Genomic DNA, 15,908 nt, shown 5'->3' with positions numbered 1-15,908 from the left:
TCCTGTATATAATTATATATGTACAGCTGGTATAACCTGGGCTTCTCCTGTATATAATTATATATGTACAGCTGGTATAACCTGGGTGTCTCCTGTATATAATTATATATGTACAGCTGGTATAACCTGGGTGACTCCTGTATATAATTATACATGTACAGCTGGTGTAACCTGGGCATCTCCTGTATATAATTATATATGTACAGCTGGTATAACCTGGGTATCTCCTGTATATAATTATATATGTACAGCTGGTATAACCTGGGTATCTCCTGTATATAATTATATATGTACAGCTGGTATAACCTGGGCATCTCCTGTATATAATTATATATGTACAGCTGGTATAACCTGGGCGTCTCCTGTATATAATTATATATGTACAGCTGGTATAACCTGGGCCTCTCCTGTATATAATTATATATATACAGCTGGTATAACCTGGGCATCTCCTGTATATAATTATATATGTACAGCTGGTATAACCTGGGCGTCTCCTGTATCTAATTATATATATACAGCTGGTATAACCTGGGCATCTCCTGTATATAGTTATATATGTACAGCTGGTATAACCTGGGCATCTCCTGTATGTAATTATATATGTACAGCTGGTATAACCTGGGCATCTCCTCTATATAATTATATATGTACAGCTGGTATAACCTGGGCATCTCCTGTATATAATTATATATGTACAGCTGGTATAACCTGGGCATCTCCTCTATATAATTATACATGTACAGCTGGTATAACCTGGGCATCTCCTGTATATAATTATATATGTACAGCTGGTATAACCTGAGAATCTTCTGTATATAATTATATATGTACAGCTGGTATAACCTGGGCATCTCCTCTATATAATTATACATGTACAGCTGGTATAACCTGGGCATCTCCTGTATATAATTATATATGTACAGCTGGTATAACCTGGGCATCTCCTGTATATAATTATATATGTACAGCTGGTATAACCTGGGCATCTCCTCTATATAATTATATATGTACAGCTGGTATAACCTGGGCATCTCCTGTATATAATTATATATGTACAGCTGGTATAACCTGAGTATCTTCTGTATATAATTATATATGTACAGCTGGTATAACCTGGGCATCTCCTCTATATAATTATACATGTACAGCTAATATAACCTGAGTATCTTCTGTATATAATTATATATGTACAGCTGGTATAACCTGGGCATCTCCTGTATATAACACATATGTACAGCTGGTATAACCTGGGTATCTCCTGCATATAATTATATATGTTTAGCTGGTATTACCTGGGCATCTCCTGTATATAATTATATATGTGCAGCTGATATAACCTGGGCATCTCCTGTATATAATTATATATGTACAGCTGGTATAACCTGGGCATCTCCTGTATATAATTATATATGTACAGCTGGTATAACCTGGACATCTTCAGTATATAATTATATATGTACAGCTGGTATAACCTGAGTATCTTCTGTATATAATTATATATGTACAGCTGGTATAACCTGGGCATCTCCTGTATATAATTATATATGTACAGCTGGTATAACCTGGGCATCTCCTGTATATAATTATATATGTACAGCTGGTATAACCTGGGCATCTCCTGTATATAATTATATATGTACAGTTGGTATAACCTGGGTATCTTCTGTATATAATTATATATGTACAGCTGGTATAATCTGGGCATCTCCAGTATATAATTATATATGTACTGCTGGTATAACCTGGGCACCTCCTGTATATAATTATATATATACAGCTGGTATAACCTGGGCATCTACTGTATATAATTATATATGTATAGCTGGTATAACCTGGGCATCTCCTGTATATAATTATATATGTACAGCCGGTATAACCTGTGCATCTCCTGTATATAATTATATATGTACAGCTGGTATAACCTGGGCATCTCCTGTATATAATTATATATATGTACAGCTGGTATAACCTGGGCATCTCCTGTATATAATTATATATGTACAGCTGGTATAACCTGGGCATCTCCTGTATATAATTATATATGTACAGCTGGTATAACCTGGGTATCTTCTGTATATAATTATATATGTACAGCTGGTATAATCTGGGCATCTCCTATATATAATTATATATGTACAGCTGGTATAACCTGGGCACCTCCTGTATATAATTATATATATACAGCTGGTATAACCTGGGCATCTCCTGTATATAATTATATATGTACAGCTGGTATAACCTGGGCATCTCCTGTATATAATTATATATGTACAGCTGGTATAACCTGGGCTTCTCCTGTATATAATTATATATGTACAGCTGGTATAACCTGGGTGTCTCCTGTATATAATTATATATGTACAGCTGGTATAACCTGGGTGACTCCTGTATATAATTATACATGTACAGCTGGTGTAACCTGGGCATCTCCTGTATATAATTATATATGTACAGCTGGTATAACCTGGGTATCTCCTGTATATAATTATATATGTACAGCTGGTATAACCTGGGTATCTCCTGTATATAATTATATATGTACAGCTGGTATAACCTGGGCATCTCCTGTATATAATTATATATGTACAGCTGGTATAACCTGGGCGTCTCCTGTATATAATTATATATGTACAGCTGGTATAACCTGGGCCTCTCCTGTATATAATTATATATATACAGCTGGTATAACCTGGGCATCTCCTGTATATAATTATATATGTACAGCTGGTATAACCTGGGCGTCTCCTGTATCTAATTATATATATACAGCTGGTATAACCTGGGCATCTCCTGTATATAGTTATATATGTACAGCTGGTATAACCTGGGCATCTCCTGTATGTAATTATATATGTACAGCTGGTATAACCTGGGCATCTCCTCTATATAATTATATATGTACAGCTGGTATAACCTGGGCATCTCCTGTATATAATTATATATGTACAGCTGGTATAACCTGGGCATCTCCTCTATATAATTATACATGTACAGCTGGTATAACCTGGGCATCTCCTGTATATAATTATATATGTACAGCTGGTATAACCTGAGAATCTTCTGTATATAATTATATATGTACAGCTGGTATAACCTGGGCATCTCCTCTATATAATTATACATGTACAGCTGGTATAACCTGGGCATCTCCTGTATATAATTATATATGTACAGCTGGTATAACCTGGGCATCTCCTGTATATAATTATATATGTACAGCTGGTATAACCTGGGCAACTCCTCTATATAATTATACATGTACAGCTGGTATAACCTGGGCATCTCCTCTATATGATTATATATGTACAGCTGGTATAACCTGGGCATCTCCTCTATATAATTATATATGTACAGCTGGTATAACCTGGGCATCTCCTCTATATAGTTATACATGTACAGCTGGTATAACCTGGGCATCTCCTGTATATAATTATATATGTACAGCTGGTATAACCTGGGTATCTCCTGTATATAATTATATATGTACAGCTGGTATAACCTGGGCATCTCCCCTATATAATTATATATGTACAGCTGGTATAACCTGGGCATCTCCTGTATATAATTATATATGTACAGCTGGTATAACCTGGGTATCTCTTGCATATAATTATATATGTACAGCTGGTATAACCTGGGCATCTCCTGTATATAATTATATATGTACAGCTGATATAACCTGAGTATCTTCTGTATATAATTATATATGTACAGCTGGTATAACCTGGGCATCTCCTGTATATAACACATATGTACAGCTGGTATAACCTGGGTATGTCCTGTATATAATTATATATGTACAGCTGGTATAACCTGGGCATCTCCTGTATATAATTATATATGCACAGCTGGTATAACCTGGGCATCTCCTGTATATAATTATATATGTACAGCTGGTATAACCTGGGCATCTCCTGTATATAATTATATATGTACAGCTGGTATCACCTGGGCATCTCCTGTATATAATTATATATGTACAGCTGGTATAACCTAAGTATCTCCTGTATATAATTATATATGTACAGCTGGTATAACCTAAGTATCTCCTGTATATAATTATATATGTACAGCTGGTATAACCTAAGTATCTCCTGTATATAATTATATATGTACAGCTGGTATAACCTGGGTATCTCCTGTACATAATTATATATGTACAGCTGGTATAACCTGGGCATCTCCTCTATATAATTATGCATGTACAGCTGGTATAACCTGGGCATCTCCTCTATATAATTATATATGTACAGCTGGTATAACCTGGGCATCTCCTGTATATAATTATATATGTACAGCTGGTAAAACCTGGGTATCTCTTGCATATAATTATATATGTACAGCTGGTATAACCTGGGCATCTCCTGTATATAATTATATATCTACAGCTGATATAACCTGAGTATCTTCTGTATATAATTATATATGTACAGCTGATATAACCTGGGCATCTCCTGTATATAACACATATGTACAGCTGGTATAACCTGGGTATCTCCTGTATATAATTATATATGTACAGCGGGTATAACCTGGGCATCTCCTGTATATAATTATATATGCACAGCTGGTATAACCTGGGCATCTCTTGTATATAATTATATATGTACAGCTGGTATAACCTGGGCATCTCCTGTATATAATTATATATGTACAGCTGGTATCACCTGGGCATCTCCTGTATATAATTATATATGTACAGCTGGTATAACCTAAGTATCTCCTGTATATAATTATATATGTACAGCTGGTATAACCTAAGTATCTCCTGTATATAATTATATATGTACAGCTGGTATAACCTAAGTATCTCCTGTATATAATTATATATGTACAGCTGGTATCACCTGGGCATCTCCTGTATATAATTATATATGTACAGCTGGTATAACCTAAGTATCTCCTGTATATAATTATATATGTACAGCTGGTATAACCTAAGTATCTCCTGTATATAATTATATATGTACAGCTGGTATAACCTAAGTATCTCCTGTATATAATTATATATGTACAGCTGGTATAACCTGGGCATCTCCTGTATATAATTATATATATACAGCTGGTATTACCTGGGCATCTCCTGTATATAATTATATATGTGCAGCTGATATAACCTGGGCATCTCCTGTATATAATTATATATGTACAGCTGGTATAACCTGGGCATCTCCTGTATATAATTATATATGTACAGCTGGTATAACCTGGACATCTTCAGTATATAATTATATATGTACAGCTGGTATAACCTGAGTATCTTCTGTATATAATTATATATGTACAGCTGGTATAACCTGGGCATCTCCTGTATATAATTATATATGTACAGCTGGTATAACCTGGGCATCTCCTGTATATAATTATATATGTACAGCTGGTATAACCTGGGCATCTCCTGTATATAATTATATATGTACGGTTGGTATAACCTGGGTATCTTCTGTATATAATTATATATGTACAGCTGGTATAATCTGGGCATCTCCTGTATATAATTATATATGTACAGCTGGTATAACCTGGGCACCTCCTGTATATAATTATATATATACAGCTGGTATAACCTGGGCATCTCCTGTATATAATTATATATGTACAGCTGGTATAACCTGGGCACCTCCTGTATATAATTATATATGTACAGCTGGTATAACCTGGGCATCTCCTGTATATAATTATATATGTACAGCTGGTATAACCTGGGCATCTCCTCTATATAATTATACATGTACAGCTGGTATAACCTGAGCATCTCCTCTATATAATTATATATGTACAGCTGGTATAACCTGGGCATCTCCTGTATATAATTATATATGTACAGCTGGTATAACCTGGGCATCTCCTCTATATAATTATACATGTACAGCTGGTATAACCTGGGCATCTCCTGTATATAATTATATATGTAGAGCTGGTATAACCTGAGTATCTTCTGTATATAATTATATATGTACAGCTGTTATAACCTGGGCATCTCCTCTATATAATTATACATGTACAGCTGGTATAACCTGGGCATCTCCTGTATATAATTATATATGTACAGCTGGTATAACCTGGGCATCTCCTGTATATAATTATATATGTACAGCTGGTATAACCTGGGCATCTCCTCTATATAATTATATATGTACAGCTGGTATAACCTGGGCATCTCCTGTATATAATTATATATGTACAGCTGGTATAACCTGAGTATCTTCTGTATATAATTATATATGTACAGCTGGTATAACCTGGGCATCTCCTCTATATAATTATACATGTACAGCTAATATAACCTGAGTATCTTCTGTATATAATTATATATGTACAGCTGGTATAACCTGGGCATCTCCTGTATATAACACATATGTACAGCTGGTATAACCTGGGTATCTCCTGCATATAATTATATATGTTTAGCTGGTATTACCTGGGCATCTCCTGTATATAATTATATATGTGCAGCTGATATAACCTGGGCATCTCCTGTATATAATTATATATGTACAGCTGGTATAACCTGGGCATCTCCTGTATATAATTATATATGTACAGCTGGTATAACCTGGACATCTTCAGTATATAATTATATATGTACAGCTGGTATAACCTGAGTATCTTCTGTATATAATTATATATGTACAGCTGGTATAACCTGGGCATCTCCTGTATATAATTATATATGTACAGCTGGTATAACCTGGGCATCTCCTGTATATAATTATATATGTACAGCTGGTATAACCTGGGCATCTCCTGTATATAATTATATATGTACAGTTGGTATAACCTGGGTATCTTCTGTATATAATTATATATGTACAGCTGGTATAATCTGGGCATCTCCAGTATATAATTATATATGTACTGCTGGTATAACCTGGGCACCTCCTGTATATAATTATATATATACAGCTGGTATAACCTGGGCATCTACTGTATATAATTATATATGTATAGCTGGTATAACCTGGGCATCTCCTGTATATAATTATATATGTACAGCCGGTATAACCTGTGCATCTCCTGTATATAATTATATATGTACAGCTGGTATAACCTGGGCATCTCCTGTATATAATTATATATATGTACAGCTGGTATAACCTGGGCATCTCCTGTATATAATTATATATGTACAGCTGGTATAACCTGGGCATCTCCTGTATATAATTATATATGTACAGCTGGTATAACCTGGGTATCTTCTGTATATAATTATATATGTACAGCTGGTATAATCTGGGCATCTCCTATATATAATTATATATGTACAGCTGGTATAACCTGGGCACCTCCTGTATATAATTATATATATACAGCTGGTATAACCTGGGCATCTCCTGTATATAATTATATATGTACAGCTGGTATAACCTGGGCATCTCCTGTATATAATTATATATGTACAGCTGGTATAACCTGGGCTTCTCCTGTATATAATTATATATGTACAGCTGGTATAACCTGGGTGTCTCCTATATATAATTATATATGTACAGCTGGTATAACCTGGGTGACTCCTGTATATAATTATACATGTACAGCTGGTGTAACCTGGGCATCTCCTGTATATAATTATATATGTACAGCTGGTATAACCTGGGTATCTCCTGTATATAATTATATATGTACAGCTGGTATAACCTGGGTATCTCCTGTATATAATTATATATGTACAGCTGGTATAACCTGGGCATCTCCTGTATATAATTATATATGTACAGCTGGTATAACCTGGGCGTCTCCTGTATATAATTATATATGTACAGCTGGTATAACCTGGGCCTCTCCTGTATATAATTATATATATACAGCTGGTATAACCTGGGCATCTCCTGTATATAATTATATATGTACAGCTGGTATAACCTGGGCGTCTCCTGTATCTAATTATATATATACAGCTGGTATAACCTGGGCATCTCCTGTATATAGTTATATATGTACAGCTGGTATAACCTGGGCATCTCCTGTATGTAATTATATATGTACAGCTGGTATAACCTGGGCATCTCCTCTATATAATTATATATGTACAGCTGGTATAACCTGGGCATCTCCTGTATATAATTATATATGTACAGCTGGTATAACCTGGGCATCTCCTCTATATAATTATACATGTACAGCTGGTATAACCTGGGCATCTCCTGTATATAATTATATATGTACAGCTGGTATAACCTGAGAATCTTCTGTATATAATTATATATGTACAGCTGGTATAACCTGGGCATCTCCTCTATATAATTATACATGTACAGCTGGTATAACCTGGGCATCTCCTGTATATAATTATATATGTACAGCTGGTATAACCTGGGCATCTCCTGTATATAATTATATATGTACAGCTGGTATAACCTGGGCAACTCCTCTATATAATTATACATGTACAGCTGGTATAACCTGGGCATCTCCTCTATATGATTATATATGTACAGCTGGTATAACCTGGGCATCTCCTCTATATAATTATATATGTACAGCTGGTATAACCTGGGCATCTCCTCTATATAGTTATACATGTACAGCTGGTATAACCTGGGCATCTCCTGTATATAATTATATATGTACAGCTGGTATAACCTGGGTATCTCCTGTATATAATTATATATGTACAGCTGGTATAACCTGGGCATCTCCCCTATATAATTATATATGTACAGCTGGTATAACCTGGGCATCTCCTGTATATAATTATATATGTACAGCTGGTATAACCTGGGTATCTCTTGCATATAATTATATATGTACAGCTGGTATAACCTGGGCATCTCCTGTATATAATTATATATGTACAGCTGATATAACCTGAGTATCTTCTGTATATAATTATATATGTACAGCTGGTATAACCTGGGCATCTCCTGTATATAACACATATGTACAGCTGGTATAACCTGGGTATGTCCTGTATATAATTATATATGTACAGCTGGTATAACCTGGGCATCTCCTGTATATAATTATATATGCACAGCTGGTATAACCTGGGCATCTCCTGTATATAATTATATATGTACAGCTGGTATAACCTGGGCATCTCCTGTATATAATTATATATGTACAGCTGGTATCACCTGGGCATCTCCTGTATATAATTATATATGTACAGCTGGCATAACCTAAGTATCTCCTGTATATAATTATATATGTACAGCTGGTATAACCTAAGTATCTCCTGTATATAATTATATATGTACAGCTGGTATAACCTAAGTATCTCCTGTATATAATTATATATGTACAGCTGGTATAACCTGGGCATCTCCTGTATATAACTATATATGTACAGCTGGTATTACCTGGGCATCTCCTGTATATAGTTATATATGTGCAGCTGATATAACCTGGGCATCTCCTGTATATAATTATATATGTACAGCTCGTATAACCTGGGCATCTCCTGTATATAATTATATATGTACAGCTGGTATAACCTGGACATCTTCAGTATATAATTATATATGTACAGCTGGTATAACCTGAGTATCTTCTGTATATAATTATATATGTACAGCTGGTATAACCTGGGCATCTCCTGTATATAATTATATATGTACAGCTGGTATAACCTGGGCATCTCCTGTATATAATTATATATGTACAGCTGGTATAACCTGGGCATCTCCTGTATATAATTATATATGTACGGTTGGTATAACCTGGGTATCTTCTGTATATAATTATATATGTACAGCTGGTATAATCTGGGCATCTCCTGTATATAATTATATATGTACAGCTGGTATAACCTGGGCACCTCCTGTATATAATTATATACATACAGCTGGTATAACCTGGGCATCTCCTGTATATAATTATATATGTACAGCTGGTATAACCTGGGCACCTCCTGTATATAATTATATATGTAAAGCTGTTATAACCTGGGCATCTCCTGTATATAATTATATATGTACAGCTGGTATAACCTGGGCATCTCCTCTATATAATTATACATGTACAGCTGGTATAACCTGAGCATCTCCTCTATATAATTATATATGTACAACTGGTATAACCTGGGCATCTCCTGTATATAATTATATATGTACAGCTGGTATAACCTGGGCATCTCCTCTATATAATTATAAATGTACAGCTGGTATAACCTGGGCATCTCCTGTATATAATTATATATGTACAGCTGGTATAACCTGAGTATCTTCTGTATATAATTATATATGTACAGCTGTTATAACCTGGGCATCTCCTCTATATAATTACACATGTACAGCTAGTATAACCTGGGCATCTCCTGTATATAATTATATATGTACAGCTGGTATAACCTGGGCATCTCCTGTATATAATTATATATGTACAGCTGGTATAACCTGGGCATCTCCTCTATATAATTATACATGTACAGCTGGTATAACCTGGGCATCTCCTCTATATAATTATATATGTACAGCTGGTATAACCTGGCCATCTCCTCTATATAATTATATATGTACAGCTGGTATAACCTGGGCATCTCCTCTATATAATTATACATGTACAGCTGGTATAACCTGGGCATCTCCTGTATATAATTATATATGTACAGCTGGTATAACCTGGGTATCTCCTGTATATAATTATATATGTACAGCTGGTATAACCTGGGGATCTCCTCTATATAATTATACATGTACAGCTGGTATAACCTGGGCATCTCCTCTATATAATTATATATGTACAGCTGGTATAACCTGGGCATCTCCTGTATATAATTATATATGTACAGCTGGTATAACCTGGGTATCTCCTGCATATAATTATATATGTACAGCTGGTATAACCTGGGCATCTCCTGTATATAATTATATATGTACAGCTGATATAACCTGAGTATCTTCTGTATATAATTATATATGTACAGCTGGTATAACCTGGGCATCTCCTGTATATAACACATATGTACAGCTGGTATAACCTGGGTATCTCCTGCATATAATTATATATGTACAGCTGGTATTACCTGGGCATCTCCTGTATATAATTATATATGTGCAGCTGATATAACCTGGGCATCTCCTGTATATAATTATATATGTACAGCTGGTATAACCTGGGCATCTCCTGTATATAATTATATATGTACAGTTGGTATAACCTGGGTATCTTCTGTATATAATTATATATGTACAGCTGGTATAATCTGGGCATCTCCTGTATATAATTATATATGTACTGCTGGTATAACCTGGGCACCTCCTGTATATAATTATATATATACAGCTGGTATAACCTGGGCATCTCCTGTATATAATTATATATGTATAGCTGGTATAACCTGGGCATCTCCTGTATATAATTATATATGTACAGCCGGTATAACCTGGGCATCTCCTGTATATAATTATATATGTACAGCTGGTATAACCTGGGCATCTCCTGTATATAATTATATATATGTACAGCTGGTATAACCTGGGCATCTCCTGTATATAATTATATATGTACAGCTGGTATAACCTGGGCATCTCCTGTATATAATTATATATGTACAGCTGGTATAACCTGGGTATCTTCTGTATATAATTATATATGTACAGCTGGTATAATCTGGGCATCTCCTGTATATAATTATATATGTACAGCTGGTATAACCTGGGCACCTCCTGTATATAATTATATATATACAGCTGGTATAACCTGGGCATCTCCTGTATATAATTATATATGTACAGCTGGTATAACCTGGGCATCTCCTGTATATAATTATATATGTACAGCTGGTATAACCTGGGCTTCTCCTGTATATAATTATATATGTACAGCTGGTATAACCTGTGTGTCTCCTGTATATAATTATATATGTACAGCTGGTATAACCTGGGCGACTCCTGTATATAATTATATATGTACAGCTGGTGTAACCTGGGCATCTCCTGTATATAATTATATATGTACAGCTGGTATAACCTGGGTATCTCCTGTATATAATTATATATATACAGCTGGTATAACCTGGGTATCTCCTGTATATAATTATATATGTACAGCTGGTATAACCTGGGCATCTCCTGTATATAATTATATATGTACAGCTGGTATAACCTGGGCGTCTCCTGTATATAATTATATATGTACAGCTGGTATAACCTGGGCCTCTCCTGTATATAATTATATATATACAGCTGGTATAACCTGGGCATCTCCTGTATATAATTATATATGTACAGCTGGTATAACCTGGGCGTCTCCTGTATATAATTATATATATACAGCTGGTATAACCTGGGCATCTCCTATATATAGTTATATATGTACAGCTGGTATAACCTGGGCATCTCCTGTATGTAATTATATATGTACAGCTGGTATAACCTGGGCATCTCCTCTATATAATTATATATGTACAGCTGGTATAACCTGGGCATCTCCTGTATATAATTATATATGTACAGCTGGTATAACCTGGGCATCTCCTCTATATAATTATACATGTACAGCTGGTATAACCTGGGCATCTCCTGTATATAATTATATATGTACAGCTGGTATAACCTGAGTATCTTCTGTATATAATTATATATGTACAGCTGGTATAACCTGGGCATCTCCTCTATATAATTATACATGTACAGCTGGTATAACCTGGGCATCTCCTGTATATAATTATATATGTACAGCTGGTATAACCTGGGCATCTCCTGTATATAATTATATATGTACAGCTGGTATAACCTGAGCAACTCCTCTATATAATTATACATGTACAGCTGGTATAACCTGGGCATCTCCTCTATATAATTATATATGTACAGCTGGTATAACCTGGGCATCTCCTCTATATAATTATATATGTACAGCTGGTATAACCTGGGCATCTCCTCTATATAATTATACATGTACAGCTGGTATAACCTGGGCATCTCCTGTATATAATTATATATGTACAGCTGGTATAACCTGGGTATCTCCTGTATATAATTATATATGTACAGCTGGTATAACCTCGGCATCTCCTCTATATAATTATATATGTACAGCTGGTATAACCTGGGCATCTCCTGTATATAATTATATATGTACAGCTGGTATAACCTGGGTATCTCTTGCATATAATTATATATGTACAGCTGGTATAACCTGGGCATCTCCTGTATATAATTATATATGTACAGCTGATATAACCTGAGTATCTTCTGTATATAATTATATATGTACAGCTGGTATAACCTGGGCATCTCCTGTATATAACACATATGTACAGCTGGTATAACCTGGGTATCTCCTGTATATAATAATATATGTACAGCTGGTATAACCTGGGCATCTCCTGTATATAATTATATATGCACAGCTGGTATAACCTGGGCATCTCCTGTATATAATTATATATGTACAGCTGGTATAACCTGGGCATCTCCTGTATATAATTATATATGTACAGCTGGTATCACCTGGGCATCTCCTGTATATAATTATATATGTACAGCTGGTATAACCTAAGTATCTCCTGTATATAATTATATATGTACAGCTGGTATAACCTAAGTATCTCCTGTATATAATTATATATGTACAGCTGGTATAACCTAAGTATCTCCTGTATATAATTATATATGTACAGCTGGTATAACCTGAGCATCTCCTGTATATAATTATATATGTACAGCTGGTATTACCTGGGCATCTCCTGTATATAATTATATATGTGCAGCTAATATAACCTGGGCATCTCCTGTATATAATTATATATGTACAGCTGGTATAACCTGGGCATCTCCTGTATATAATTATATATGTACAGCTGGTATAACCTGGACATCTTCAGTATATAATTATATATGTACAGCTGGTATAACCTGAGTATCTTCTGTATATAATTATATATGTACAGCTGGTATAACCAGGGCATCTCCTGTATATAATTATATATGTACAGCTGGTATAACCTGGGCATCTCCTGTATATAATTATATATGTACAGCTGGTATAACCTGGGCATCTCCTGTATATAATTATATATGTACGGTTGGTATAACCTGGGTATCTTCTGTATATAATTATATATGTACAGCTGGTATAATCTGGGCATCTCCTGTATATAATTATATATGTACAGCTGGTATAACCTGGGCACCTCCTGTATATAATTATATATATACAGCTGGTATAACCTGGGCATCTCCTGTATATAATTATATATGTACAGCTGGTATAACCTGGGCACCTCCTGTATATAATTATATATGTACAGCTGGTATAACCTGGGCATCTCCTGTATATAATTATATATGTACAGCTGGTATAACCTGGGCATCTCCTCTATATAATTATACATGTACAGCTGGTATAACCTGAGCATCTCCTCTATATAATTATATATGTACAGCAGGTATAACCTGGGCATCTCCTGTATATAATTATATATGTACAGCTGGTATAACCTGGGCATCTCCTCCATATAATTATACATGTACAGCTGGTATAACCTGGGCATCTCCTGTATATAATTATATATGTACAGCTGGTATAACCTGAGTATCTTCTGTATATAATTATATATGTACAGCTGTTATAACCTGGGCATCTCCTCTATATAATTATACATGTACAGCTGGTATAACCTGGGCATCTCCTGTATATAATTATATATGTACAGCTGGTATAACCTGGGCATCTCCTGTATATAATTATATATGTACAGCTGGTATAACCTGGGCATCTCCTCTATATAATTATACATGTACAGGTGGTATAACCTGGGCATCTCCTCTATATAATTATATATGTACAGCTGGTATAACCTGGGCATCTCCTGTATATAATTATATATGTACAGCTGGTATAACCTGGGTATCTCTTGCATATAATTATATATGTACAGCTGGTATAACCTGGGCATCTCCTGTATATAATTATATATGTACAGCTGGTATAACCTGGGCATCTCCTGTATATAACACATATGTACAGCTGGTATAACCTGGGTATCTCCTGTATATAATTATATATGTACAGCTGGTATAACCTGGGCATCTCCTGTATATAATTATATATGCACAGCTGGTATAACCTGGGCATCTCCTGTATATAATTATATATGTACAGCTGGTATAACCTGGGCATCTCCTGTATATAATTATATATGTACAGCTGGTATCACCTGGGCATCTCCTGTATATAATTATATATGTACAGCTGGTATAACCTAAGTATCTCCTGTATATAATTATATATGTACAGCTGGTATAACCTAAGTATCTCCTGTATATAATTATATATGTACAGCTGGTATAACCTAAGTATCTCCTGTATATAATTATATATGTACAGCTGGTATAACCTGGGCATCTCCTGTATATAATTATATATGTACAGCTGGTATTACCTGGGCATCTCCTGTATATAATTATATATGTGCAGCTGATATAACCTGGGCATCTCCTGTATATAATTATATATGTACAGCTGGTATAACCTGGGCATCTCCTGTATATAATTATATATGTACAGCTGGTATAACCTGGACATCTTCAGTATATAATTATATATGTACAGCTGGTATAACCTGAGTATCTTCTGTATATAATTATATATGTACAGCTGGTATAACCTGAGTATCTTCTGTATATAATTATATATGTACAGCTGGTATAACCTGGGCATCTCCTGTATATAATTATATATGTACAGCTGGTATAACCTGGGCATCTCCTGTATATAATTATATATGTACAGCTGGTATAACCTGGGCATCTCCTGTATATAATTATATATGTACGGTTGGTATAACCTGGGTATCTTCTGTATATAATTATATATGTACAGCTGGTATAATCTGGGCATCTCCTGTATATAATTATATATGTACAGCTGGTATAACCTGGGCACCTCCTGTATATAATTATATATATACAGCTGGTATAACCTGGGCATCTCCTGTATATAATTATATATATACA

Source organism: Phyllobates terribilis, unplaced genomic scaffold (assembly GCF_046119375.1).
Source record: "Phyllobates terribilis strain yellow unplaced genomic scaffold, ASM4611937v1 Scaffold_2__4_contigs__length_985480577, whole genome shotgun sequence".
In the NCBI taxonomy this organism is placed as follows: Eukaryota; Metazoa; Chordata; class Amphibia; order Anura; family Dendrobatidae; genus Phyllobates; species Phyllobates terribilis.
Note: the sequence above shows the minus strand (reverse complement) of the source record.